General features: G+C 46.2%; 1 pseudogene; it reads right to left on the reverse strand.

Moving 5' to 3' along the window:
* Positions 1–4,761: 4,761 nt before the first annotated feature.
* Positions 4,762–8,111, reverse strand: LOC100430204 (melanoma-associated antigen 4-like; annotated as a pseudogene).
* Between the last annotated feature and the right edge of the window lie 7,639 nt (positions 8,112–15,750).

The following is a 15,750-nucleotide window of genomic DNA, read 5'->3' on the forward strand; positions in this document are numbered from 1 at the left end:
GCCCAGCCTCTATGGAGGGTCCACAGGGATAAAACACCAGTCCACAGTAGTCATGAAGACAGCACTCAGCCCTGGAACGCTGGCAAGGACGCAGAGGAGCATTGGAGTGGTCAAGAGAGGGAGCTCACCCAGAATGATGCATACTCTTCCTGACAGAGGGAAGGTGATTCTGAGGGAGGGTGCAGTGTCCCGCACCCCACTGGTGCATTCAGCCAACAAGCCTGCCCATTCAGATCACGTGGCCCCTTCCAGCTGGTAATGATGGTCCCTGGATTTCCCAAACCTATTCTTGTTCATTGTCCTGTTCTCCCTCCTACCTTCCCCCTTCTCTCCCTCAGGTCCCTGCCCCCACCAGGCTGAACTCTGGATTCAGAGTGCTGAGTGCCAGCCTGCCTGAAGCTCTGTGGTCCTGGTTTCACATGTGGTCTCTCTCATGGACTCTGGCAATTGCTGTCCCCCTGGATCCTCCCAATGCCCCTCACGGGCTGAGAGTCTCCTGTCTGCTCTCCTTCCCAGGCTCCTGTTCATTCTGACCAAATCTTTCTGAAAGCAGAGGAGAAATCTCCTGTCCACATTTCATAATTTCAAATCATTTTTGATTTTTATGAGAATGTGAATTGGTACAGCATTTTTGCAATGAAATTTCAGAAATATTTATAAAATGTTAAACTATTTATACCCTTTTCATTTTCACCCAACATCCATGTTAATATATTTCTTATAAGAAAACATTAATGTTTGCCCAATAATTCATATTCAAAGATGTTGATTTTATTCTATTCATCATACAGCAAATGGGAAACAACTGGTGTCCATTGGGAAGAAAGAGTTTAATTATGGTGCATGCCTACTTTAGAATTATAGAAATTAGTTTCAAAAGCGAGATCTATATATATACTGTTGTGGAAAGATCCCATATCCATTTTATGAAGTCACAAAGGCTAGTGGCAGATCAATATGTACGTTATCACTCTTGTGTATTAAATAAAAGCAATATATTGTTATAGCTTATCTGTCAATTAATAGCCTAGAGTCAGTTTTAAAATAATACACACCAGATTGTTAATTGTTGTGACCTCTAAGGAGGGGGATAAACTGTGGAGGAGTTTTGTAAAGGGGAAAATTGTGAATTATATAAATTTCTATAATTTCTGCAATAACAATATGCAAACTACTACCTTTGAAATACAAAATATTTATACTTAACAACAGAAATGGTAGCTATGGTAGTTAAAGTAATTGCTAGCTGATGCATCAGACAAACGCTGAAATTTGATTGGCATGACACAAGTTTATTTTATGCATACATAAGTTGTGATACAGTTTGCCAGGGGCTCTACACTCTCACGTGACCCAGGGATCCATGCTACTTCCACTTTGTGATTCCATCATCTCAAGATGAAGCTGCCAGTCTTGCCATTGAAAGGAGGGAGAAAGCGGAAAGTGGCACAGTCACTCTCACATTCCTGGATGTGACAAACAATGCTTCTGCTCATGTTTCAGTGGTAAGGGGTTGTCACACTACTCTTCCTAACTGCAAGTGGACTTTACTGTTCCCATGTGTCCAGACAGGAGAGAAAGACAAGATGTGGGTAAGTAATATAGCTTCCCCCATAAACTGTTACATAGTAAGTGCTCAATAAAAAGCAACTATTATAATTTGGTGTTACACAATCCATCTCGTTTCTAGGAGGAGTTTCTAAGAAGGCCAAATTTGCCTTGAAGCTCTCCAACTTGTTCAAGGATCTAGTATGTCACAGATGCTTTCTAATATAGGAGCACAACTGTCCCAGAATCTTGAAATTCTCAGCAGGAAGGCTTATCTTTGCAATACCCTTTATTTTTTTAACTTTTATTTTAGGTTTGGGGGTACGTGAGAAGGTTTATTATATAGGTAAACACGTGACACAGATTTGTTATACAGATTTTGCCATCCAGGTATTAAGCCCAGCACAGAATAGTTATCTTTTCTGCTTCTTTCCCTCCTCTCACCCTCCCCACTCAAGTAGACCCCAGTGTCTGTTATTTCCTTCTCTGTTTTATAAGTTCTTATCATTTAGCTCCCACTAAGTAGGCTGAGAATTTTTTCCTCCATTTGATTCCTGATCGAAATCATAGCTTATGAGTTTCTGCTACTCTGCACATGCCTGAACACCTGTCAGGTGCCCCTAGGCACACTGAAAGCCAGTATTTTTCCGTGGAGCAATTAAACAGACATGAGGCAGTAGAAGGCTGCTTAATTATTCCTTTTTCATGAGAGCTGGCATGTATTCCAAGGAATTAGGTTTCACTTCCTGGGGGACTCCAGAGATTTAGGAATTTAGCCTCAGTAAGTAGATGTTTGTTCCACTGGGATTTCCAAAGTGTTTCCTCACCTAATATTCATGAAGGAAGCTTTGGTTTTTGACCATTCATCTGTGCATGTGTTCAGAGGTGAATTCCAAATAAAGCACCCTGTAAAAGTCCGATTTCAAGTATCAAGGTGGTTCCAAACTTTGTGCAACTTCAGGGGGATATCCCAAGAACTAATAGATAATATGGCAAATCAGACCCTACTCAACCCCTTAGGAAAACACTTAGAGACTGTGTCGAAGATAACCAGAGTGGTATCCAGATGTCCAAAAGTCACTGTCCCATGTGAATTTTTGTATCACAATGGTTGTTGATATCACATGGCTTCCTGAGTGAGAGATGGGACAACCAGAGGACTTCTACAGGGAGAATAAATGCTCCCTGTCAGGAAGAAAGCAGGTGATTCTAGGCTGCTCTGTGGGGACCAATGACAAGCTGCTCAGCAGGCCAGGTTCCAGAGTCAGACAAATAATATGGAAGTGACCAGGAGAAATGTGCTTTAATTCCGGAAAGTGCTGGGACTAGACAGAAATGACCATATCTGGGCAGTCAGGTCTTGAGGAACCCAGCATACACCAGTCCTAAATGGTGTTTGATTCTCATTGTCACCTCCAGGTCTGCTTTTAGTATCTTGTGCTCAAGGTCCTTCTTTTTTGTCACCTGAGCGACATGGTGCAGTGCTGAAAAGAGAAATGAAGTACCAGTCAGGAGGTCAGCCTCGGGCTGCGGGGAGTGGGAGCTGTATGGGCTCTAAAGGAATTCAGACCAGGGGTCTGGTTCCAGTCCTGTTCCTTACTAGCCACGTGATCCTGGGAAATACCCAAGAAATACCGTTATTATGCTCCAATTCACAAGCCCCATGACCCTTGATTCTTCATCTGTAAGCAGATTTGAGAAGCCCTGTCTAGTAGGACAGTTGGAGTGTATGCAATGTAGATGAAACACCTGGCTCAGGGCCTAGTGTAAATTAGAAGTTTAAAGAGGGGCAGATGCCTGTTATTTCCAATATTATTTGACCCCAGGCCCTAGGACTCTGGGATTTTGCTGTTGTCTTTCTTTTCCAAGAATTATCAGAGAACATACAGCTCAATAGGACATGGAATAATTAGACAAAAAATGAAGTTCCATCCATAAAATTTAGTAAGTGGTTACCTCTTAGAAAATGTACTTCAAAATTTGGGTATGCGGGAGTTTTCTGCAGCCAGACTCAGTTCAAAGTTCCTAGATTTTGAGTCAGAGACCAACTCCTTCCCTCGCTCCCACATGCTTCTCCATGCAAATAACTATTTTCATTCATTTTGTCACCACCTTGCTTACAACTGGTCAAACTGCACTTGAGATAATCTAACTAGAATTCATTTTTAATAGAGTCAGCTCTAGTTCTCTCAGTCAGGCAGAAAAGTACCTGGCCAGTGGCTTCTGGGTCTCCTTTCCAGGGAGATTTATGCTTCTCTCTCAGGAAACGTTTTCAGATGATAAGTGTTCATCACGTAGCTCTTGTACTGTGTTCAACAGCACTGGGACTAAAACACAAGACACTTTCCATTCCTACTCCACTCTTCTCTGTTCATCCACCATCATAAAAGAACTGTTCAGTTTTCCATTATGAGCTTTTCTTACACCCTCTGAGAATCTGGACAACGCTCACCTGGAGCACCACACCCTCACCCCTCTCTTACTTTTTTTCTACATCTTAGATGGCATTTCACCACCTTAATTATATGACTGCTGCTCCTAGACTTTACTACCCTGTGGGTAGGGGTGAGTCTGGCTTACCTTAGCATCTCCACTATTAACCCAGGGCCTTCCACAGAGCAAATGCTCAGTGCATAGAGATGAAATGAGCCAGTGAACAAGAAGAATTATTTATTCAGATTTAATTTATCTTACATTCTCAAAGGCCAAGGAAATCCAGGTATGCATTTTTTAAAAAAAGAATTTACAGAATAGACTGAGTATAAGGCAAGAATTAAATATTTTTAATTTCTTTACCTCGTCAATTTTCCTGCTAACTCATTTACATTTCTAAATGAATACTTATTCCACTGCTGTTACTATGTCCCAATTCACAAAATAGAATGCACTTCCCAATCTGAATAAAAAGCAAGACTCTTACTCCTAAACTATGTAAACAGCACTGTGTGTGACTACTATAATTCATAAATTTGAATGCTGAAGTTCATTCAACCATCCATTAAAAGGAACATTTGAATAATTCCAAAAGGAAACAAAGATAAATCTCAAAGTCACCCAATAGAACAGAAATCCACTACTAAGAATGCTGACTGCTCTCTTCAAAGAGTGAAGAATGGGCCTCATGTCACATAAGGCAGGGGAAACTACTGGACGGAGCCCTGGAAGATGTACTGGCCCAGCCCCCCTCCCACTGACCCTGGCTGCAACTCATGCTCAGACTCCCTCTCCCTCCTCTCTCAAAGCTGCTTCACGCAGGGATGGGTAGGAAATGCGAACTCTTGCATTGACCCTGACCACATGCTCCAGGACTTTCAAGTAGCTGGTTTCAGCAAGCGCCCTTGGACCCCAGAGTATCTCATAGCATACGGGATCACTGGCAGGCACCTGCCGGTACTCCAGGTAGTTTTCCTGCACCAAATCTTGGGTGAGCAGCTTCCTGGGCTTCCCACAGACACTGTGCTCCCTCCCAACGTACACCTTCATCACACTCAGCTCCTCCCAGATTTTCTCCTCAGGGACGCATTTGCCCTCCATTGCGATCATGCCCAGGACGATTATCAGGAGGCCCGTCTTGGGTATGATCTGATTATTATCAACTACCAGGCCATCATAGGAGTCCCAGGCAGGTGACAAGGGTGTAGGTGTTGCTAGTGGGTTCCACTTCCTTCACGTCAATGCCAAAGACCAGCTGCGAGGACTCGGAGGCTTTGCCGAAGATCACAGGAAAATAGTGCTTGTAATTTTTGATGACACTCTCCAGCATTTCTGCCTTTGTGACTGGCTCCTTGACTCAATACTTGAGAAGCAGAAAATGAATCAAGTCAGTCACCTTCTTACTGAGTGCTGCTCAGAACACGGACTCCAGGTCAGGAAAGGTACTTGGCCCGTCCTCTTCTTGGTTTCTGGAGCCCTTAATGGATTACCTCCATAGAGTGAAATCAATGGCAGTGGGGAAGGCAGAGGCTTCCTGAGGACTCTGGAGAGGACCTGGCGACCCAGCAGCAGGCACCTCCCCAGGGTGCCTGGGACCAGAGGAGAGGAGGAGGACGCAACTTCCTGCTCTTCAGTAGCGGCAGCCTGCGCACTCACCAGGCCCAGGGCCTCTTCTTGGACCTCAAGGCCTTCCTCAGGCTTGCAGTGCTGACTCTTCTGTTCAAGAGACATGATGACTCTGGTCAGGGCAGGAGTGTGGGCAGGAGCTGGGCAATGGATACCCACTGGCCTGGAGAGAGAGGGAGCATGTGAGAGCCTCAGCTGAGAACTGAACCTTGGAGACTCTAACAAAGGTTTACTTACAGATCTTCTCCTTTGGTGCTTCTCTAGGGCCTCCTGGGGATCCTCTGGGACCTCCTGGAGATCCTCTGGAGCCTCCTGGTGATCCTGGTCAGCCTGTCCCCTGAGAACCTGAAGGAAAAAGTGAGAGGACACCTCAGGGTACACAAGCAAGCAGAGGCTGATTCTGCAGGACTGATGGTAGAGAGGGTGAGGCCCATGGGTTCTGGGGCGGTGGGGGCCATTAGTGTGCATTCAGGGCAAACATTCATTGCTGGTACTAGACATCTGCATCTCCTCTGCTCTGTGACCGGAGGGCACTGCCTCAGACCAAGGCCTCAGTGTCTGTTTCCCGGAGCTCCTGGAAGAGGAATGCATGGACCCTCAGGGTGCAGACTGCAAGCACAGCCTCAGGACCCCAGTGCTAACAGGAGGGCAAGCTGGAATCTGTGAGGTCTCCACCCTCCTGTGGTGGATGGTCCCCTCTGTGCTCATGCAGGGCCGTTACCCTTCTCCTGGCAAGGCCTGGATCCCACCCTTTTGCTGGCCTGAGAAACTCAGATTAAGAGCTCACATCCCTGATAGGGAACAGGACATAAGGAGACTCACATCTGGCCACACTGTGCCCAGGTCCTCCTGGGAAGGACAGCAAGAGATGCTGAAATCCATTGGAATCCATGTGTTCTGGGTGAGGAACCTGCTTGGTACTCACCTTGTCTCCTGGCAGGGCCTAAGACGCTCCCTCTACTGACCTGAGTGCAGACCCCTCAGACCAAGGTGACACCACTGACACCAATGATCCCAGGGTAAGTGGGGTGGGGGACACCTCAGCAGACAGCCCTGCCAATGATCTCTGGAGTGATAGCAGGGGCAGGGCAGATTTCTGTGAGGTCCTCATCTGTGTTCTGGCCCAAGGGTGCCCTCAATCCTCCCTCATGTTCCTCACCAAAACTACTGACAGATCCTGGGAACTACTGACAGATCCTATCGGCCAGATGGTGGCCCCTGTGTTTACCTGAGTCACCCTCTGAGAACAAGTTCCTCACCTCCCTGAGATCTGGAAACAGGAATGAGATGGAGTCACATCCTGTCACCCCCACATGGGGTGTTCAGGTATGACCCCTTTGGTTCTGGGGTGAGTGTTCCTATGGCTTCCTGTGGGTTACTCTTCATCCTGATGGGGCCTGCCATTCTTCAACCTGAAACTCCCTGAGATGAGCAGATAGCTCCCCTTTACTGCAAGACCCCATCTCCCTGAGGGCTCCTCAACTTCTTTCCTGTGGCACAAATGAGGTTGGCACATAGGGCCATCCCTGATCTGGTCCCCTCTGAGCAAAAATCAGGAGACAGTCAGACTCTGTGGGGTCCCTTCTTTCTGAGCAGAGGCATCCCCAATCTTCATGAATGGGGCACACATTGGGGCCTGCGGATCCTGGGACTACTCCCCCTGTTGACCTGAGTCACCATTGCTCTGACCACAGCCCTCTCCTCTCTGTCACCCAGAAGGTGCAGCAAGCATGGGCTACAGGTGGCCACTGTGTACTGGACCTCCCAGGGCCAAGGTCCCCATTGATCTGGACTCCAAGGTACGCTGAGTCCTCCCTCTTTTTCCTCTCCTTGATCCTGGCAGGGTTGGGCCCCACCCTCTGTTGACCTGAGTCTCCATCTCTCCGATTCCCAAGGACGAAAGAGGAGGTGCCTCAGTCTCAGACGGGGGGGAGTGGACCCCGTATCCTGAGGACCTGCGTCCTCTGAGGCCTCCCTCTACTCCCAGCAGAGTAGGAGTAGAGACTCCCCTGAGGCCCTGCTCATGATACTAAGCCCCTTCCCTCCTTCAGTCCTGGATGTGGATGTCAGGATCAGCGTGCCTGTCTGTCATTCCTGGGGCTTCTCTGGGTTGACTGCAGAGAAAGAAACAGATGCTGCAAAGATGGGGTTGGGTGTAGGGATGGGGATGGGGATGGGAATGTAAGTAGGGTGGGTATGGGGTTAGGGATGGGTATAGGGGTTGGGGTGGGGGCCTTCAATTCTCTCTCAGGATCCTGACTTTGATGCTTGGCAGAGCCTGGACCCTGCCCTCTCCTGACCGGCCCTGCCCTGGTCACACCAAGGTCTGACTCCAGAGTCCCCTGTTGCTTAAGTGGCAGTGGGGAGGGCGGACGGTCCAGCCTGAGAAGTCTTCCCCGGGTGGTCCAGGGCTGGCAGCAGAGGCAGTGCTGGATTATTTGGGGTCCTCTATCTGGGTGAGGGCCTCCTCATTCCCTCCTCATGGTCTCACCTTGCCTCCTCACAGAGCCCGGACCCATTCCCTTCTGCTGATCTCAATCGGCTCCTCGGAACCATGCCCTTGATTTTGATTCTTTCTGACCCACAATGTACAAGTCAGCAGCATCACATCCGGCCACCCAGGGCTTCCCTGGGTTGAAATCAGGGGCAGATCCGGATTCTGCCAGGAGCAGGTGGGAGATGTGGGATAGAGTTGCCAGTAGGGATGGGTGTGGGAATGGGGGTGTAGGTGGGGGATGGAGGTAGAGATGGGAATGGAGTTTGGGGTGGGGGTAACCTCAGCTCTCCCTTAGGTTCCTGACGTTGTTTCCTGGCAGAGCCTGGGAGCTGTCCTCTCCTAACCAGTCCTGCCCTGGTCATACTAAGCTCTGTCTCCAGAGTCCCCTGCGGCTTAAGTGGTGGGGGACTGGGGATTGCCCAGCCTAAGGAGTCCTGCCCTGGATGGTCCAGAGCTAGCAGCAGGAGAGGTGGCACTGGATTATTTGGGGTCGCTACCAGGGGTGAGATACTCCTCAGTCCTCCCTCAGCATCTCACCTTGCCTCCTCACAGAGCTGGGGCCCGCTGCCCTTGGCTGATCTCCAACTGCCCCTGAGAGGGAGGCCCTTGCTTCTCTCTTGACCTCAAATGCACAAGAGAGTGGCATCACATCTGGTCACCCAGGGATTCCCTGGGTTGAAAGCAGGAGCAGAACCGAATTCTGCCAGGGTGTGGGGGGGTGGGAAGCTGAGGACGGGGGTCAGGGGTGGGGAAGAAGGGAATGGTGGGGGGAGGGATGAAGGTGGTGGGCAGTGGGCAGGATAGGGATTCTGGTGGGGGATGGGGGTTCTGGTGGGGGATGGGGGTGGGGATGGGGTTAGGAGTGCAGATGGAAATGGGGATGGAGTGGGGGATGGGAATGGGGGTTGGAGGCTTTCCGCCCTCACTTAGGGTCCTGACGTTGATGCCTGGCAGAGCTTGGGCACTGCCCTCTCCTAACCAGCCCTGCCTTAGTCACACGAAACTCTGACTCCAGAGTCCCCTGCGGCTTAAGCCACAGGGGTTGGCAGGGTGCAGGGGGTGACCCAGACTGAGAAGTCCGCCCCCAGATAGTTTGGGGCTGGCAGCAAGAGTAGTGCTGGATCATTTGGGGCCCTCTATCTGGGGTGGGGGCCTCCTGAGTCCTCCCTTAGAGTCTCACCTTGCCTCCTCACAGAGCCTGGGCCCGATTCCCTCCGCCAATCTGAAGCCACCACTCAGAGCCAGATCTTCACTTCTTTTTGACGCCCAATGCACAAGTCAGTGGTGTCACATCTGGGTACCTGGGGATTCCCTGGGTTGAAAGCAGGGACGAAACTGGATTCTACCAGCATGTAGGGATACGGGGGTGAGGGTGGGATAGATGAGGGTGGGGTGAGGGTAGTGGGGGCTGGGGAGGATGGGAGTTCTGGTAGGGAATGGGGTTAGGAGTGCAGATGGAAAAGGGGATGGAGTGGGGGATGGGAAATGGAAGTAGGGGGCCTTCAGCCCTAACTTAGTGTCCTGACTTTGATGCCTGGCAGAGCCTGGGCCCTGCCCTCTCTTAAGCAGCCCTGCTCTGACTCCAGAGTCCCCTGCAGCTTAAGTGATGGGGTTGGCAGGGTGCTGGGAGTGGCCCTGACTGAGAAGTCTGCCCCCAGGTGGTCCAGGGCTGGCAGCAGGGGCGAAGTTGGATTATTTGGGGCCCTCTATCTGGGATGGGGGCATCCTGAGCCCTCCCTCAGCTCTCATCTTGCTTCCTCACAGAGTCTGGGCCCGCTTCCCTCTGCCAATCCAAAGCTGCTGGTCAGACCAAGAAGCTCGCTTCTCTCTAACCTCCAATGCGCAAATCAGTGGCGTCACATCCGGCCAGGGGCTTCCCTGGGTTGACAGCAGGGGCAGACCCGGATTCTGCCAGGATGGGGCTATAGGTGGGTAAGGGTTGGGGAGATGAGGGTGGGGATGGGGTAAGGATGAGGCTGGTGGGGGCTGGGGAGGATGAGGGTGCTGTTGGGGAATGGGGGTGATGATGGGGTTGGGAATGAAGATGGGAATGGGGATGTGGTAGGGGATGGGAATAGAGGAGAGGGGCCCTCAGCCCTCCATTACGTTCCTGATGTTAATGCCTGGCAGAGCCTGGACGCTGCCCTCTCCTAACCAGCCCTTTCCTGGTCACACCAGCTTCTGTCTCCAGAATACCCTGGGGCTTAAGCTGCCGGGGGCTGGGGGCTGCCCTGCCTGAGAAGTCTGCTCCTGGGTGTTCCAGGGCTGGCAGCAGGAGCGGTGCTGGATTATTTGGGGCTCTCTATCTGGGGTGGGGTGTCCTCAGACCTCTCTCAGCCTCTCGCCTTGACCCCTCACAGAGCCTGGGCCTGCTTCCTTCCACCGACCTCAAGCTGCCCCTAAACCCAAGAACCTGGCTTCTCTTTGACCTCCAATGCACAAGTCAGTGGCATCACATCCGGGCCACCTGGCGCTTCTCTGGGTTGACAGAAAGGGTGGAACCAGATCCTGCCTTAATGTGGGTGGGAGTGGCGGTGCGGGGTGGCGGTCTTGGTGTTGAGGATGGGGTTGGGGGTGGCGATGGGGATCATGGCACTGTGGGTCGTGGTGGGGGTGGGGGTGGGGAAGCCTGTCATTTCTCAGGGTCCTGATGTAGCACGACAAGCCACAGACAAAAATCCTTAGACACCGGATTAAAGAAGGAAGAGGTTTTTTTATTAGGCCGGGAGAGTCTGCAGACTCGCGTCTTAAGAGCCGAGCTCCCTGAAAAAGAAATTCTTGGCCGTTTAAAAGGCTTACAACTTTAAGGGGTCCACATGAAAGGGTCGTGATAAATCGAGGAAGCGTGGGAAACGTGACTGGGGGCTACATGCATCAGCTAACAGAACAAAAAGTTTTACAGTGCTTTTTTCATACAGTATCTGGGATTTACAGATAACACAAGTAGTTTAGGTCAGGGGTTGATGTTATTATTACTTTTTTTTAACTCCTAGGGTCGGGTGGTGGTGCCAAGGTTGTCTGGCTATTTATCTTACTTTTGTTTCTTTCTAACTTTTTGCTTTATCTCTTTTGTCTTGTGAACTAGGCAAGGTGGGAGAAAGAGGGCAGCAAGAATAGTAGTGGTCTCCTTCCTTATTGACATTGATTCCTGGCAGAGCCTGGGCCCCTGTTCTCTGTTGATGGTGTCTGTTTCCCTCAGACCAAGCTTCTGACTCTGAGAAATGTGGTCAGGGTGACAACATTGCCAGGGTCTTCCAGGGCTGACAGAAGGGACTGAGCTGGATTCTGTGGCCCCTCTCTGTAGGGGCAGTTGGACCCTCAGTCCTCACTCAGGAGAGTCCTCCTCCTGGCTGCTGGCTCTTTGATGAAGTGATGGGTGGGAGATGCTCTGTTTCTGTCACCTCTGAGCATTTGCCCAGCTGTACCCCTTGCAGAGCATGGTTATGGGTCCAAGGCCAGATGGTCCCTGGGGAGCTGCAGCACCCGTGATTGTAATGACCTCTGGGAGAAGACACACACTTTCTCACAGGGTTCCTCCCCAGCCAGAGGTACACTTTGCAAACATTTTGTCCTAAATGATTCATTCTCTCCATCAAAGAAATATGTTTTATGTATTTTCCAAGTATATATGTAGGTAGCAATATATGTATTTATTTATGTGAAAGAATGCCTACCCTTAGTATGCATGATTTACTCTGACATTCTATTCTGTTTCTGTTCCATTCTTTATATTCTGTTGAAACAATTTTTTAAAACGCAAATCCTTTCCCACTATGTTGGTTACACACTGTTATTAGCAGAACTCCGGAGCCATACTGCCTTAACCAACACAGTTTTCCTGGTGTCCTGCTATTACTCTGGGGCTACTGGCATTGTGTTTTGAGGTGGTGTTTCAGATTGTGCAATGAAGTGAGGTGGAAATTTAAAAATGTTTAGTTTATTCGTTCAGTCATCTGCCGTATAGGCAGGCTACAGACCTACCCTACATCTCTGCTGCCGACCCTCTTCCAACCAACACTCCCAAACACAAGTATCAGTTCAACATAGTCTTCAGTCTTACCCAGGGCTTTCTCTGTTTTGTTGTTTAGATTTTTTTGCTGATTTTTTTTTTCTCTTTCTTTTTCCCTTCTATAATTTTCCAGGGTTGATTTGGGAAGCAGAGAATAGCAGCCCAAATTTGATGGTAATTGTGGCGGCTACAGGTAAGGCACTAAACTGTAAATAATTTAAGTATAATTGACATTTTTACAATGTTCTGTTCCCCATTAATGAATAGGTTATGCTCCTCTTTATTTCAGACCCTTTTAACCTGAATCTGTCAGTATACTTTGATAGTTGCCTCTAGAAAGACCTTATACATTTTTGTTAGGATTCTTTGCAGGTAATTATTGGATTTTGTTACTATTGCAAATGGCATATTTTCTATTATTTGTTCTAATTAAGTATTACTTTTGCATGTCAAACATTTTGATTTTGCTATGGTAATCTGTTACACACCTCTTTCTGAAAGCCCATTCACCTGAATATTCCACTTGCCTATTCCTTTGAATTTTCAAGACTGATACTGGTATCATCACTAAACATTATGTATTTTTCCAATATTCACACAGCTTATTTATTTTAATACTTATAGCTCTGCCTTTGTGTCTCAATGATGATTTAAAACACAGAGATAATAGCCTACATCTACTTCTTGTTCCTGACATTAATAATTCTTTGAACGTTTCACATTTGTTTGCTGTTGATTTTAGGAAATAGAAGTTATCTTTCTTTTTTTTTTTTTTTTTTTTTTTTTTTTTTTTTTTTTTTGAGACGGAGTCTCGCTCTGTCGCCCAGGCTGGAGTGCAGTGGCCGGATCTCAGCTCACTGCAAGCTCCGCCTCCCGGGTTTACGCCATTCTCCTGCCTCAGCCTCCTGAGTAGCTGGGACTGCAGGCGCCCGCCACCTCGCCCGGCTAGTTTTTTGTATTTTTAGTAGAGACGGGGTTTCACCATGTTAGCCAGGATGGTCTCGATCTCCTGACCTTGTGATCCGCCCGTCTCGGCCTCCCAAAGTGCTGGGATTACAGGCTTGAGCCACCGCGCCCGGCCTAGAAGTTATCTTTCAATATAGGTTAACTAAATATTTTTACCACGAACTCATAGAATTTCTTTCAAAAGCTTTTTCTGTACCAATTGACACAATCGAATTTTTTTCTACTCTAGTTTGTATGTAAAGAATTACAATGAAACTTTTTTTCCTAATGTGGAATCATATTCTCTTTCCTTGGCAGAGCCTGTATGTTCATTTAATATTATACTAATTTACACATGATATTTGCTGCTATGCAACAGAGCTTGCTTGATGTGTTTTTTATATCAGGGGTGGGAGGTGGTCCTCATCTGTTTTTTGAATCCAAGAGGGCTCGTCTGAGAGAACGAAATGAACAATTGTCTATATTTTGTGTGCGTTGGAAGAGCTGAGATAAGATGGTGGTTAGTTTCCCCTGACCATTTAGTAAAATCGGCCTCCAAAACTGACTAATATGGAACGTTTGAGGGTAGCTTGAGCTTTGAATAGTTTAAGCTTGTATAGTTTCAGTTTGTATAGTTTAACTAAGGTTTTCTTTTTGGATCAGTTTGGTGACTTATTTATTTGTTTCAACAAAGTGATCAGTTTCACTTATGATTTAACTTTTAGTGGAGTGATATTTATGATAAAAATGTTTTATTAGGGAAAGCCTCACACATATAGATTAATAGAGAGACTAATATAGTGAACCCAGTGTATCTGACACTCAGCATCAATAACCTTAACTACATGGCAAAGCTGTTTCCAGTTAGACACTCACCTACCTGCATCTAAGCTGCTGGAGTAACGTGGAGCAAATCTAAGACATCATACGATTTCATCTCTAAATAATTCAATATGATATTTTTAAAAGATAGGGACTTTGTATTAAACAAAAACCTAATATTATTTTCATTTCTAAAAAAAATGATTATCAAATGTTCAACTGTTTTACACACTTATCTGGTAGACTTATACTTTATAAAAATTGTGTTTCTTTGTATGAGTACCCAAATATAGTATTATATAGTGATTTTTTGGTCATACCCCTTAAGTCTTCCATTCATCTGTAGGTCCGCTCCACATGACCTGTTTTCTTGCCACTGTTTTCTTATTGTTGGAAAGAAACAGATCTTGTGTTCTTTCCAGTTTTCCATAGTCTGGATTTGGCTGAATACAACACTGTGATGTCCTTTATCATATTCTTCAGCCCTCCATTTCTAGGACTACAAGATGCTCTAGGCTTATTGGGTTTATGCTCTGCCCCAGTCCTAAACTAAGCCATTTCTCCAGAGATCTGGTTCCTTTTAATGGGAAATGGTTCTAGAAATTTACATCTCGGTGCTACGTGTGCTCATTGCTACTTTCGCTTTTGGTGTTGAATTTACAAACTTTTTACCAAACTTAAAGTTATGTAAATTTTCTCTTGTTTTCTTATAGAAGTTGTATAACTTTTGCATTTTGCATTAGGTCTATGATGTAGTTTGAATTAATCTTTGTGAAATACCTAAAGATTTGTCTAGGTTATTATTATTATTGCTTGTGTATAGATGTCCAATTTTTCATGCAACTTTTGTTGGAATGACTATACTTTCAGCATATTGCTTTGTTATAAATCACCTGAATATATGTGTGCAGGTCTATTTCTGGGCTCTATTCTGTTTTTTAATCTATGTTTTTTTATCCATTCACCAAAAGAAATACATCTTGGATGCTTGTAGTTTTGGTGATTATGAAACAAGCTATTGTACACATTCACATACAAATTTTTATGTAGGCATAAGTTTTCAAATCAGTTGGGTAAATACCTAGGAGTAGGATTGCTGAATCTTATCGTAAGACTATGCTCAGTTTTTTAAAGAAAATTCCAAACTGTCTTCCAAAGTGGCTGCACCATTTTGCATTTCCACCATCAGTGAATGAGAGTTTCTGTTGCTCCACATCTTCACTAGCAATTAGTCTTTTTTTTTTATTTTAGACATTCTAATAGGTGTATGGTGGTTTCAGATTTTAGTACACAATTCTCTAATGACAAAGGACGTCCAGGACTTTTACTATGCTTATTTCTCTATATATCTTCTTTGGTGTAGTGTCTGTACAGATCTTCAACTATTTTCGTTTATTTTCTATTGTTGAGTTTTAAGAAGTCGTGTATATTGTAGAGACAAGTTCTTCATCACATATATGTACTACAGATGTTTTCTACTAGTCTGTAGCTTCTGTTTTTATTCTGTTAACTCTGTCTTTGACAATATTCTGTTATTAAGATTTTTATTTTAATAACGTCCAACTTGGCTAATTTTTCCTTCATTGATGATACTTTTGGTGCTGAATTTTAAAACTCATCATCAAACTCAAATTTATGTAGATTTTATCTTATGCTTTCTTATAGAAGTTGTATGGTTTTTGCATTTTGCATTAGATCTATGATGTATTTTGAGTTGATTTTTGTGAAATTTGTCAGGATATGTCTAGGTTATTATTATTATTATTATTATTATTATTTGTGTCTAGATGTCCAATTGTTCAGGCACCACTTGTTGGAAAAAACTATACTTTTACCAGTATTGCCTTTGTTGCAATTCACCTGACTATAT

Source organism: Macaca mulatta, chromosome X (assembly GCF_049350105.2).
Source record: "Macaca mulatta isolate MMU2019108-1 chromosome X, T2T-MMU8v2.0, whole genome shotgun sequence".
NCBI lineage: Eukaryota > Metazoa > Chordata > Mammalia > Primates > Cercopithecidae > Macaca > Macaca mulatta.